Below are 15,000 nucleotides of genomic sequence, written 5' to 3' on the forward strand. Positions count from 1 at the left end.
GGTGTTCCAAATTTTTTAAATGCTAAGAATCACTGAACAGTATAATAGCATATTATTTCCCGTATTATTCCTAACACCATAAAACACTAAAATAAAGTTTCCAGTCAAATCCTAAGTTTTTCATCCGTTCAGGCCACATTTCAGAGTGCTGCTGTAAGCCTCCTGCTCCAGCTGCCATGAATTTGACATGTTCCGAGATCACCCGGGAATGCTCGGATCTCTTGGGAGTGCAGAGCAAAGTCCAAAAGAATAAAAATTGTGCCCTGCCATGATGGAAAAATCAGGAAAGACGTGTTTTAGAGAGTATATTCCTACAAGTATTTTAAATAATTCCCAATGTGACTAGCCATAGCATTTAGAACACTTAATTTTATACAGCTATATGCAGGTGAAGGTATATACCCATAGCACATGGCTAATGAGAACATTTTTCAACAATTGTGAAAATATTCAAACAGGGAAAAACTAAATAATTTCACAGTGAATCCCTGGGTGCTTCCCATCCGGCGATAACATTTCCCCGCCCTTACTTTCCCACAACTATTCATTCCTCTATCAAACCTCCAACTCATCTTATTTGTTACATACTTTTGCTATTCCTTCAGTACACTTAATACGGATCCTGACAATTTAAATCTTTCAGAATATAATTTCTAGTTCCGAATCTGAAGATTGTGGATTTTTAACCCTGGAGACCTTTGAAATCTCTTTCTTGGAAACACCTCACTTGTCAGATGTAGAAAGTAAGACACAATGATCTTACAGTTTGAGTAGAAGCACTCTACTAATTAATAACTTAACCGACATTAGCATCCCTGCTCGGTGTCTTTATGTAGATATGCACTTGGATAGTAAGAGAGAGTTGTAGCGTGTGGGTAAAATGAAAAGGAGAATCTTTAAAGTGTGTCCTTTGTTAGAAAATGGAAGCGACGTTAAGGGATGAATGTGTCCTTGTAGTTCAGTGAGGAGAGAGATTTCAGAAGGGACCAGAAGTGAGTGAGGGCTGAACATCTGTGAAAATCCTTCCACTGTGTAATCAAAAGAAAAAAACAAAACAATTTGCTAAAGCAGCCCTAATTCTAGCATAAGTCTTCTATGTGTGCCTAGTTTCCAAAATGATGGAATGTCATGGTGATGAAGAATGAAGGGCTGAGTGGAGTGCTGGAAGGAGGGAATGTGAGTCTGAGACAAAAAGCTTCTGCTGCTAAAATCCCATTTAACAACCTGACACATAGGACAATAAGCTCTGCTTAGAGAGAACAGCAGGGATACGGACTGCCACATAGACGAGCGCCCGCATAAGGGGCACATTTCCACAGTGGTACTTAAAAGGAACTTTCCTACCACCCACTATCAATCTGCGTTGTTTCAAGACACATGTGTACACAAGAGTTGCAACTTTATTCAGAGAATGAACTTGTCACGACTTAATGTGCAAATCTCTTTTGGTCACTTTTATGTTTTCATGTTTTGACATTGATTCATGCATCAAAGTTAGTAAGGCAGAAAACGAGGGGGTCAGCTTCCTTTTGTTTTTCTTCTTAACACCCCTTAAAATTTAACTTCCCCAGGATTATTTCCTCAGACCCCAATGAGTGACTAATCTATCTTCCCTAAGACCATGGTCCTATTAATTTATAGTGCTTGTGAACTTACTGGGAAACTTAAATTTTAGCTTCTTGATCCCTACCCTAGAAGTGCCCAAGTTTCTGTATTTCTAATAAACTCTCCAAATAATTCCTTAGGTGACCAGTACTTGAGAGCTACTGGCATGCAGCAATCGCTAGTAGAAATCAAGAGGCCTGGTCTCTAGTTCTGGTCCTACAGTGACTTCTTAAGGGCCCCACTCAAGCCACTTGCATGCAGAATTTATTCCCTGTACATGCAGAAGATGCCAGACACCCACATAGCATATCGGGGGGGGGGTTATTGGAATGAGATATTAGAAATGTAAACACTTTGTAAAGAATCTAACGGACTTACAAAGCATTTACATAAATATGTATATATATATTTACACAGTATATCTCAGCTTAATTGACTTAATCCTTAATCTTGAGGCCAATGTAAACTATTCAAGCATCACGCCAGCCTCAAAGGAAGCCTCCTGCTTTGGGGGAGGAAGTCTGTGTCATCTGCTGTATGACTGTACCTAGGCCTCCTGGACAGAGACAAGGCTAAACTGTCCTCTAATTTTTTTAATTGAAAATCATAGTAAGAAATAAGTTTTTACTTTGTTATGCTCACATGTAGTCAGTATGTATAAATATTTTTCATTAAGAATACCTCTATCACATACAATGAACTTTGATATGATTTTCTTTTTTATTATAATTAAAAATGCTTTTATGATCCAAAACTTGACTTCACAATCATAAGACGTTTACCTGCCTTTTAAAAGATATTGGTATGAAATCACTACTGAGGTCCTCAGTTAGCATTGCTAATTATTCAATGAGAAAAAAAAAGAAGAAAAAAAGCACCTGGACATGGTGGCTGAAATCTGCAATCCCAGCACTTTGGGAAGCGGAGTTGGTAGGATCGATCACTTGAGGCCAGGAGTTCAAGACCAGCCTGGGCAATATAATGAGGCCCAGACTTTACAATTTTTTGTTTTTTTAATTAGCTGGATATAGTGGCACACACCTGTAATCTCAGCTACTCAGCAGGTTGAAGAATTTGAGACTGCAATGAGTCATGATTGTGCCACTACACTTCAGCTGGGGGATAAAGAAAGACCCCATATCTTGAAAACACACACACACACACGCGCGCGCGCGCACACAACAAAAACAAAAATAAAAAAAATCTCAAGAAACCAGAAAGGTAATACTATCAGCCAGATGCTTACACGAAAAGAAATTGGGTAGGTTAATTTTTTCTAATAAATCTCCTCTATATGACTTGATAATCTATTAACTCTATCAGACAAAAAGATGCCTGGCCTAATAGGTGAATGATAAAGCATTCTGTTCAATCTCCACTATATTTGTCTATCCTATATTTTTATACAAAGTGAACTTTGTGGATTTATGATACAAATAATACTAACATTGTATATAATAATTAAAATATTGTCCTTTAATGAGTACTTACTATGTAACAAGCACAAAAAAGCTTTTCTATGAATTTTGTCTCATTCTAACAAAAATTTTTCAAAATGAGAACATTTATGAATAAACATGTTAAGTAATTTGTCTTAATTCAACAATAAATTTGTGGAACTCGGATCCAACCCTAGGTTTTATGTAAGTCTGCAAAAGCCAGATTTTACCTATAATCTTTGAAAGTTGATAGTTTGAATTCATAGCTTTTATTCTGTCCCCAAGCCGGTATGTTAGAGAAGTCTCACCTCGTGGGGTTGCTTTTATCACAGGTTCTTTTCACAGCTGCGCTCCTCCTTTACCAAAGATGGATACTTCGGGGCCACACTGGGTGATTTGTTAACAGGGTGTCACAGTTTAGAAAGTAGCACTTCACTTTTACAGTCATTACTTCTCTAGATCCTTACAAAAAAACCTACCAGGGGTAGGAAGGAAGAAAGAAAGGAAGCCGGCAGACCAGCGACACCAGTTGTCAGAACCTCTCGGAAAGAAGGAAAACCTTTAGATGGAAAGGAACAAAACACACAAATAAACAAACAGAGGTTGGGTGTAATCCCAGGGGAAAGTGCCAGAACCTCCCAGAGATTCCACGGGGAAGCTGGGGAGCAAAATAAGAAAGAGCAAGGTATTGGCAGAAACTAAGCCCCCGGAGGCTTGGAGTCCAGCCAGAAGGGTAGGTAGAGGTGTCTTTGTCCCTCCCCCACCGCTCTGGCAGTCAGCTGGTGCCTGAGCAGCTGGCGAGCTCTTTTACCCTCACAAGCCCCAAAGCTGCTGCCTCTAGTAAACTGGGAGCTTCTTCAGGATAAAACACCAGGCTGCCAGGGCCCTCAGGGTCACTTCCCAACACTGCACACCTGAGCCAAGACAGCAGGTGCCACCCGATTCTGCACCCACCGTGTACCTTTGTCCTCTCTCGGGGGCTTCAGCCCTCAGTTTTCCTCTTGCTTCTTCCCAACTCCAGGCCAGACTGTGGGTCCTCCCAGGGGGCCAGGAGATTTATGTGATGCCAGAGCCCAGACACTCTGGGTGGGCTGCCCTCTGGAGAGAGGGGCAGAGATGACCAGCGTGCAAGCTATCTCCCACGCAGACCTATGCCTCCCTTTCCACTGCCCCACCCGTGGCTGCTGAGAAACAACTGAGGCAGGGCTCACAGCAACCGCTTTTCCTCTCTGTTGGTGCATCCGCCACACTGGGGCCTTCACGGAGAGTGAGGCTCAGACCTTTGCAGACTCTTTTTCCCTCCTTTTCTTACCCAACCCGTGCCTGCTGAGAGAGACAATTGAACCACAATGCCACAAGAAGACAAAACAAATTTAAATACTTACGCACCTACACAGATGCACTCAGATTTATGAATCAAACCCTACTCAATTATTTAAGCAGAAAAATAATTAAAAAAACACAGGACTTAGATGGAACTTAGATAAAATGGGCCCAGCACACATCTAAAGAATCTTCTGGACCAGATGTTTCCACAGCTGGATTGTGTCAGACCTACAAAGGGGAACTGGTACCTACACTGCAGAAGTGATTTCATAATACTTAGAAACAAGGAATCCTCTGCAATTCCTTCTTCAAAACCAGCATCACCTTGATATCATCTCCAAGAAAAGACACAAAATAAAAAGGAAACTGCACATCAATGTTCCTATGAATATAGATATAAAAAATATCAATAAAATTCTAGCAAACCGAACAGCACACCAGAAAAATAATCCCCCATTGACCAGGATATTTTCATCCCAGGCGGCACACAATGTGTGCCCACCAGTGCTAAGGATGCAGGCCTTAGTTTCCTAGGACTGACGGACAAAGCCATTCTCACAAACTGGGTGGTTTAAAACAACAGACATGTTTGTCTCATAGTTCCAGAGACCAGGAGTCTAAAACTAAGATTTCAGTGGGGCCGTGCTCCCTACGCCAAGCAAGCCTTCCTTGCTTCTCGGCTTCTGGTGGTTTGCTAGCCGGCTTTGGGGTTCTCAGCTTGCAGCTGCCTGTCTCCAATCCCTGTCTTCATTGTCTTTGTGTCTCCATCTTTGCATGGCTGTCAAAGTGAACTAGGTATGGCCAAATATCTTCGAGGAAGAGGGGACAATTACATATATAATAAGATGTCACTGTCTATTTTTTTCTGGGTCATTACAAGCTGACAAAGATGAGACTATACATAAAAATATAAATGTGGGGGCAGTGCCTGTGGCTCAATGAGTAGAGTGCCAGCCCCATATACCAAGAGTGGTGGGTTTGAACCTGGCCCTGGCCAAACTGCAACCAAAAAATAGCCAGGCATTGTGGCGGTTGCCTGTAGTCCCAGCTACTTGGGAGGCTGAGGCAGGAGAATTGCTTAAGTCCAAGAGCTGGAGGTTGCTGTGAGCTGTGATGCCACAGCACTCTACTGAGGGTGACAAAATGAGACTCTGTCTCTAAAATTAAAAAATATATATACATATATACATATACACATATATTTAAAAATATATACATCTGTATATATATGAATGTTATACAGTCCTGTACCACTTCACAATAGAGATATATTCTGAGAAATGTGGAGAAATGTGTCATTAGGTGACTGCAAACATCACAGATTGCCCTTACACAAGCCTCAATGGTCTAGCCTAATGCACACCTAGGCTGTGTGGTATAGCCTGTTGCTTCCAGCCTACAAACATATACAGCATGTTCCTGTGCAGAATGTTGTAGGCAACTGTAACCCAGTGGTAAGTATCTGTTTATGTAAACACAGTTGAACAGAAAAGGTACAGTAAAATATGTTATAAAAGAAAAAATGGCGCACTTATACAGGGCACTTACCATGAGTGGAACTTGAAGGAGTAGAAGTTGCTCTGGGCAAGTCGGTGATTGAATATGAAGGTCTAGGACATTGATGGAGATTAATAGAGGCTTTATAAACACTGGATACTGAGATTACACTAAATTATCATCCCAGTGCGGTGGCTCATGCCTGTAATCCCAGCACTCTGGGAGGCCGAGGCAGGCAGATTGCTTAAACTTAGGAGTTTAAGACCAACCTGAGCAAGAGCAAGACCTCATCTCTATTAAAAAAAAAAAAAGAAAAATTAGGTAGGTGTTGTGGCAGGTGCTTGTAGTCCCAGCTACACAGGAGGCTGCGACAAGAGGATTTCTTGAGCTCAAGAATTTGAGGTTGCTGTGAGCTATGGTACTCTACCCAGGGTGACAGAGTAAGACTCTGTCTCAAAACAAACAAAACAAGTTATATTTCTTCAATAAAAAATTAACCTTAGCTTCTTACCAATTGTTTTACTTGATAAACTTCTTGGTAATTTTCTTTTTTTGCAGTTTTTTTTTTTGGCTGGGGCTGGGGTTGAACCCTCCACCTCTGGCATATGGGGCCGGGGCCCTACTCCTTTGAGCCACAGGCACCTCCCACTTTTCAGTAATTTTTTAACTTTTTGACTCTTGTAAGAATACTTAGCTTTAAAACATAAACATGTTGTGCAGCTGTACAAAAATATTTTCTTTCTTAAAATCTTTGTATTTTCTATTACAAATTTCTTTTTTACTTTTCAAACGTTTTGTTAAAAACTAAGACGCAAATACACGTATCAGCCTATGGGTGCATAGAGTCAGTATCATTAGTATCATTTGTCATCACGGGCAATAATGTGCACAGGCTCTCCATGATGATAATGCCTTCCTCTGGAATGCTTTCTGAAGGACCTGCCTGTGGATTTTATCTTAACATTTTTAAAAATAAGTAGAAGGAGTAGACTCTAAAACAATGATGAGTAGTATACCAATTCAATAACGTAGTTATAATCAGTACCAAGTCTTATGTGCTATATGTAATTATATGTGCTACACTTTTTTATGACTGGCAGCACTGGTTTGTTTATACCAGCATTACCACAAATACATTTGTCTTATGACAGTTATGATGTAGCAAGTGATAGGAATTTTTATTATTTTTTTCTTTTTTTGAGACAGAGTCACACACACTCTGTCACCTTGGGAAGAGCACAGTGGAGTCATAGCTCACAGCAACTTCAGACTCTTGGGCTCAAGTGATCCCCTTGCCTCAGCCTCCCTAGTCATGGGGGCTATAGGTGCCTATTGTTATGTCAGGCTGGTTTTTCTGTTCTTACTAGAGATGAGGACTCATTCTTGCTCAGGTTGATGTAAAACTCCTGCATGCAACAGATCCCTCCACCTCGTCTCCGGGTGTGCTAGGATTACTCTGCACCTGGCCCATTAGGAATTTTTCAGCTCCATCATAATCTTACGTGACCACTGTCATATATGCAGTCCATTGTTGATTAAAATGTTATAGTGTGCATGACTCTATATAACGCCTCCACATAAAGAGGAATTTTGGAAAGGAGAAGCAGCACCAAATGCAAATATGTTTAAATGTAACCAAAAGTAATTTAAATGATCCTTTAGAAAAATGATAGCCATGTTTCTGAACTGATAGGATACATTTTTCAGTTGTCTTCTATTTCAGAACTACATTGTAAAATGCCAGTTATGTGACATAATTAGTAACAGAAGATTCTATTGTTCTAAAAAGAGGGTAAGTGTAACTCTGATATTCAAATTCTAAAGTCTGTAGTTTATTTTACTAACTACATGTAACAAATAATAATAGTATTGTACAAGTACATACTAGTTTGCTTTCAAAGTTCATTTTTTTAATCGATGATACAAATAAAATGTCCTTCAAGGCACAGAGCACCTGATCTTCTACTCTTCTATAAAACTGAGAAAATGACATGGAGACCAGGTCCATGATGTCATAGTTACTAAATCACCAGGCTGGAATTCAAGCTCTATGATTTACTAACTTTTGAATGAAAATATTGTCAGTACTGTTCAGTCGTTCATTTGTTTTGATTTTTGTTTTTGCTCCTGGTACTCATGATACCTACAGCACTAGATGTAAAGTTAAATAGCACTGACAGCAGAGGATGTGACTAAGTGTTCCTTAATTGCTACTCCACATGGGAAGACAGACCAGGCATGTGTGGGAGGACAGTAGCTTCCTTTCTGAAACTGGATGTTTCCTATGATTTTTAAAAATTTGTTTACTAAATTTCCTCTATTCACAACCAATTGCCTTGTGATAAATGGAAATTTGATTGTGTGATAACAAGTTGTTCCACTGAAGTAATGAAACATGTATGTAGAGCAAGCACAAACCATTTGTGCGCAGCAACCAATTACTTATACTTGAACCCCACAATAAACTCAGTAGGATGTGAGCTGAAGTCAGTACGTGTCAGTACAGACAGAAGAAGCAGCATGTCCACTGAGCCTGCCTGTTCCACTGCATCCCAGGAGGACCGTCAAGCAGATTTATACAACAATTTTACCATGGTGGGTTGACTTACAAAGGACCTTTATTATACCAAAACAAAAAAGTTACGTTCACCCTGGGAAAACATAAAGCTCCATCTCCAGAAACAATTCCCAGCTGGTCTTTCTTCCTCAAATCCCAGCGACTGGACCAAAGACATGTGTTATATGCAAAGATCTAGCATGAATCCAAACCTTCAAAGTAACATCTGCAGACACATTACAAACCAACATAAAAACATGTGCACTGTTATTGAAATTAGGAAGCTTGCATCCTTTTGAATTTTTCTGCTTCCCTAGGTATTCTTTATTCATAACCTTTCTAAGCATTTTGTTTGGAACACAAAAGGATAGCTCATAGTCATTTTTTTTTTAAATTTTCATAGATTATTTCTTCATAGTATTAAACCTAAAGTTCTACAAGGATGTTTGAGCTCTTTTTACACCCACTCACCTAAACTTCCCATTTCAAAAAGACAGCTGGAAATTTTATATGCTACAAATTTTCTACATTCCTAAAGGAGTGATTACTAAAACATCAATTGAATTTCTTTCAGTCCCATGAGATCTGTCTAGTTGACTCTAGTTCTGTGATGCAGGTAATTACACGCAGCTCATATGGCTGAGATTAAAGACTGTGATCCAGGAAAGCTTAGTTTGGAGCTTCTAATTCAGGAGATCTAGTTGATTGTCCTGTTTTCATATGGGGTTCACAAACAGTTACTCCATGTACTGACTTAAATTTTCTCCACAAATGTGGATTGTTTACTGGATTCCAGGAGCTAAGGGGAGTCCAAGGGAAATAGAATTCATGCCCCATTTGAGGGTACTTAAAATATCTACAAAGGATATTTTTTCTTCAACAATAATGAATAACAAATATGAAACAAAAAGCAATTCAAACCCCTATCTAATGAAATGACAAAATTCAAGGTATAGGAAATAAGTATAAAGGATTGGTGCTCTTGAGTTCTGACCTAAAACTTCCATGGGCCAGGCAGAGTGGCTCACACCTATAATCTTAGCTTTCTAGGAGGCTTAGGAGGGAGGATCACTTGAGGCCAGGAGTTTGACATTAGCCTGGGCAACATAGTAAAACCTTCTCTCCACAAAATACACAAGCACAAAATTAGCTAAGTGTGGTGGGGTGTGTCCACAGTCCTCGCTACTGGGGAGGCTGACAGAAGAGGATCACTTGAGTTCAGGAGTTCTACGTCACAGTAAACTATGATTGCACCACTACACTCCAGCCAGCCTGGGTGACAGAGCAAGAATCTATTGCATTAAAAACAAAGCAAAAACAGGGCAGCGCCTGTGGCTCAAAGGAGTAGGGCACTGGCCTCTGGCCTACACCAGAGGTGTTGGGTTCAAACTCAGCCCCAGCCAGAAAAATAAAAAAGAAAAAATTGCAAAAACAAAAACAAAACTTCAATGTTTGAAGTTCATTTCTTATGTTTTAGTAAAAAACCCAACAAAACATCTTCTGTATCACTTATTTGTTGTCTTTATTCAAAAATTATGTTCTTAGCTAAATATTTAATAATATTTAATGTATAACTTTTTTGAGAAAAAAATGTCAATGTTGAATGATTACACAAAGCCATCTTAGTGAACAATGAAAAAACAATGTTTCTTTTTCTCGACTTCAGAAGTATATAATTTATAGGAGTGAAAGAAGGGTCTCAGGCGAGATTAAATGAACTCCTCCTGAATGTGTGATGTTTATAGTTTTAAGGATTTCTGCTGTATTTTCATTTTCTACAAGAAACAAGCCTGAGACATAAACCATCTGAGATATAAACAAATCAACCTGAGTCCTGGTAAAAGGGAACTGCTGAGGGTTTATTTGAGAGGCTGCAGTGAAACAAATGTGTCTCTTGCTATTTTTCTCAATAAGCTCTTACGTTTCCTTTCAAAACTGTCTAAGAACTGCAGACGCCTGTTTAGATTTGCCATCTTCAATGTTATGCTTTCTTCGGTCTCACTGAAATCCAAAGTCAGCTTCTATTGTGCTTGGTTCATGTCAGATAAGAATGACAAGTAGGGGAGGATTCATATCTAGACTCCAAATCTCCTTTATCTGTAAACACACACACACACACACACACACACGCATGCACACACATCCTTCAAATATTGAGAGATCATTTTAGAACTTCAGTTTCTGTCTTCTACCAGTCCTAAGATCTTCTCTAAAGAAAAGAAACTCCCAGTAAGATGTCACTGACTGAAAAGTCCAAATTCCATACTATTCAAGTCATTAAATTTGGATTATGCTTCTTCAGAACTGGGACCTTGTTGGCTTCGGTGTCAAGGGCAGTGCCTGGCATGTATGTTCTATAAATGTTTGCTGCATAAATACATGCATAAATGCCTCCAGCCAAAGAACAACTGTAGTCAGCCAGGGAAAATGTTTAATTTCTACCTTTTTGTTGTTCCAAAAATACTTCTCTCAAAGCTGCATAAAACCACTCTTGTAAGTCCTTCCCTACCCCACATCCTTACTGCCTGCCCCCACATCTTTACTCTGATATTGAAGAAAAATCATCATTACCTGAATCTATATGCAGGCATTAGAAATTCCTCTAAGAATATCAGGAAAACTGTGGGTAAAGGCTGGACTCAGTGGCTTGTGCCTGTAATCCTAGCACTCTGGGAGGCTTGGGCGGGTGGATCTCCTGAGCTTAGGAGTTTGAGACCAGCAAGACTGAGTCCCTGTTTCTGAAAAAACAGCCAGGCATTATGGCAGGCACCTGTAGTCCCAGCTACTCGGGAGCCCAAGAGTTTGAGGTGTTGTGAGCTATGATGCCATAGTACTCTATTGAAGGCAACAAGTGAGGCTCTGTCTCAAAAAAAGAAAAAAAAGTGTGTTAAGTGAGTTTTCAGCAAAGACTGAATTGCTAATCCTCTGAGCCCCACCGAGTCTTGCAACCTTGGAGGACTAGGCCCCAGAGCCACAGAGAAGGTTCCTCCATGCAAAGATAAAGGAAAAGCAACTCACTGGCCCTACTGGGAGCACCTAGATGGAGTATTTTAATAAGTATTTAACAGACTACACTGCAAAGGGCCAACACTCAGGCAAAGACTGTGGGATTGCCATACGTGTGTGTGTGTGCATTTTGTTTGTTTGTTGTTCTTTTTTTTTGTAATTATTAGTTCTTGATTCCTAAATTTGAGGCACTCAGGGAAAGGAAACATTCAAAAATCTCCCAGTGCAGATCCTCCTGGGTTGCTGGAGGAACTTTGCCATTGTTGTGTAAGTGTCGGTAAATGGTCCCAGGACCAGCAGACATTCACAAAGCTGTCCTTTATTATCCCACTGACTTCTGGGACTAAATCCCTCCTAATGCACCACAGCAGGACCTCTGAGAAACAAAGATACTAACATCAACCTTCAGTATCTTCTGGCTCAGATTACAGCCACTTGAGCCAAGTTTCCCTTTCCATCACAAATCCTAATCTTGAGAGCCTATTCATTCTGAAAAATATATATTTATAATCCCAGAGAGCTAAGCTGCCTGCCCAGGCTGGCTCTGGGTCAGCAGCTGACACTCCCCTCCCCTGCATTATCTGAGAATCACCAGCAGGCGCTCTTTGGTGGAGCCGGTTCACACACAGTGGAAGGACTTGAAGTCCGCATGTGTCGGCATCTGCTTTGGTCAAGGGGAGCACGGCATGTTTGTCAACACACAGCATGGAAGGAAGATTTCGATGATGACAGCAAGCCTGTGCCCCACCGATTTCCTGTTTGTTTCTCACATTACGTTACCCAGGGCAACTAATGGGGAGAATAAACCAAAAACACACTCTTTTTCCTTATTAGAATCCAAAGTTTGGCAAATAAAATAAAATCTAACTGTGTTCTTAACTGTGGAAAGTTTTTATGTTACTGTTTCCATTCACTTCTTTCCTTCCGTCTCGCTCAAAAATACAGAAAAAGGCATAGAGGTAGAGAAAAAGGTGGGAGAGGAAGAGAGAGAGTTTGCTTCAGGGTTTTGATCTGCTGAAGACAACACTGATCTGAGTTTATACAGGAGAAACTTTTGGGAAAAGATCACACCACGCCTGTAAAGCTGCAATGAACAACCTTGACTTTCATACCATAAGAAATGGCCACCTGTGCAGATCATTATATCCTAGATGACTCTTGCTTACCATATAAACAGAAAAAAAGCAATAATTCATATAAATGTTTCATTCATTCCTTCAGCATTTGCTTTTCAGGAGGCGCTATGTTGGAGGAGAGATTAATCAACACAGCAACAGAGCACTGTAGAGTGAGGATGATTTGCCTGGGATCACCCTCTGGTAGATTTGGGACCTGGTCTGTTTGACCCCAAAGCTGGTGTTGTCCTTGCCCCATGATGTCTCTCTCCACATCGAGGTGCCTAGTGTCTGAGGTGGAGTAGGGGATAAGATGTCAGAGATTTTGAGGGGAATAAATTATCACTGAGAAAATGGAACAATTAATACTTAACTTCCTTGTTCACTATTCTTTTAATGAGCGACAAGCCAAAAATAAAAAAATAAGTCAAAGACTATTGTATAATGATGACCTTATAGATTTTAGCATATATATCAGTGTAAATGAAAAGGGTATTTAAAAAAAAGTAATGATCTAATTCATTTCTACGTTTATATTCATGTCATACAAAACAATGAGGAAAACCCTTTGGAGCAGTGATCTTCAGATCTCTGTTATTTTACATTAAAAATACTTGCTATATTAACATTTTATGTTTTCCATCTCACAGAAGCCATAACTTAATAAATGGCAATCAAAAAGAAGATGAAGATTTCACTTACATACCAAGGAGCAGAGTGGTCTCTTTCTTCCAGAATATATACAATATTCTGAATCTGGCCTTATGATAGTTTGTTTGTACTCTTTATAATTTTTACCATATCAAGATTATTTTCATATTCAGAAATTCTCATATTCTCCAATTTCTCATTATACTAGTCAAACACTTAAACATTTTGTTAGTTCATCAGCCATTTGTTAGTTCATCACCCCCAGCTGTAGCTAATGCCTTCGAGGATACTGTTAAATTTTAGGGACTTAGCCTTATATCAAAATCTATAACCTTTAAGAAAGTTACTGTCCTTTCATAAATGTATTTCTTAGTATTATTATCATTCATACTTCATATTACTATAATACATACATCACCTAAATCAACTCACATCATTGATTACTTATGTTAACACAAGAATCTTATCAGGATATATTTTAATTTCTACTCAGATGATTACTCACAAATCTGAAACTTTCTTAGTTTGTTTAATTTGACAAAAATAAATTCATGATTCAGCCTTTCTCTTACACAGGCTCCTCTGTCAAAAGAGCCCTCACAATGTTCCCAAGGTTATAACTTTTGTGAAATTTGCAATGGTAAGACATTTTAACAATAATTGGTTAAAACCGTTGTCTCTTTCCATCCTGACTTCCCCAGTGTCAGGGGTTTGGAGTGGCCACAAACATGTTGGAATCTTCTTAAAGAGAATTTAAGTTGAGAGTACCTTTGGTTTGGATTTATGGGATACATTTATCTGGTGCACTATTACTTCAGTATATAGGTAAGTAATTGGGAAATGTCTAGATGTAGGGATGGCTTTCAGGAGCTTCCTTCTAAAGCTCTTTGACTCAAATGGATGGGTTAGAAGTCCTTGGATGTCCCTGGTCATGCTCATTCAAAGAGCATTTAGGGTTAGTCACTGCATAAGAAACCTTGAAATGGTCCAAAAATTATAAGGGCTTATATGAAATACATTTGGTGAGATTTTTTCCACATATGTGAGAATACTCTTGTATAATGTTATCAATAACAATTTGTGCAGCTAAGTGAAACTTTTCTAAACTACCCCCCAAATTATCTTTCAATGATATTAAAGCAAAGACTAAATTAGATTAATGATATTCCTATTCTAGCTATAGAAAATAATACAAAATTAGTATAATATAAAGGAATACACAGAAAAAAATCAGGGCTAGAAAATCTCACTGATCTAACTTTGCTCAATCTAAAAGTAATTCTATGCTGTTTTGGAAATAGAAAAGAGTCTGAATCCTGAAAGCAATCTTGAACAAAAAGAACAAATCTGCAGGCATCACAGTATCAGACTTCAAACTATACAACAAGGCTACAATAAGTAAACAAGCATGGGATTGGCACACAAGTAGAGACATAGACCAATGGAACAGAGCAGAGGACCCAGAAATAAAGTTATCCACACATAGCCAACTGATCTTTGATGCTGCAGAAATAATACACACTGGGGAAAAAATCCCTGTTTGAGAAATGGTGCTGGGAAAATTGTACAGCCACATGCAAAACAATGAAATAGGATCCATATCTGTGCTTCAATTAATTCAAAATGGATAAAAGATTTACAGGTCAAGCATGAAATCATATGAACTCTAGAAGAAAATGTAGGAAAACCTCTTTTAAATCTTAGCCTACACAAAGATTTTACAACTAAGAGGCCAGTGGCAATTACAACAACAACAAAAATAAATAAATAGGACTTCACTAAATTAAAAAGCTTCTGCACAGCT

Source organism: Otolemur garnettii, unplaced genomic scaffold, assembly GCF_000181295.1.
Source record: "Otolemur garnettii isolate 467f Iridium unplaced genomic scaffold, OtoGar3 scaffold00093, whole genome shotgun sequence".
Classification (NCBI taxonomy): Eukaryota; Metazoa; Chordata; class Mammalia; order Primates; family Galagidae; genus Otolemur; species Otolemur garnettii.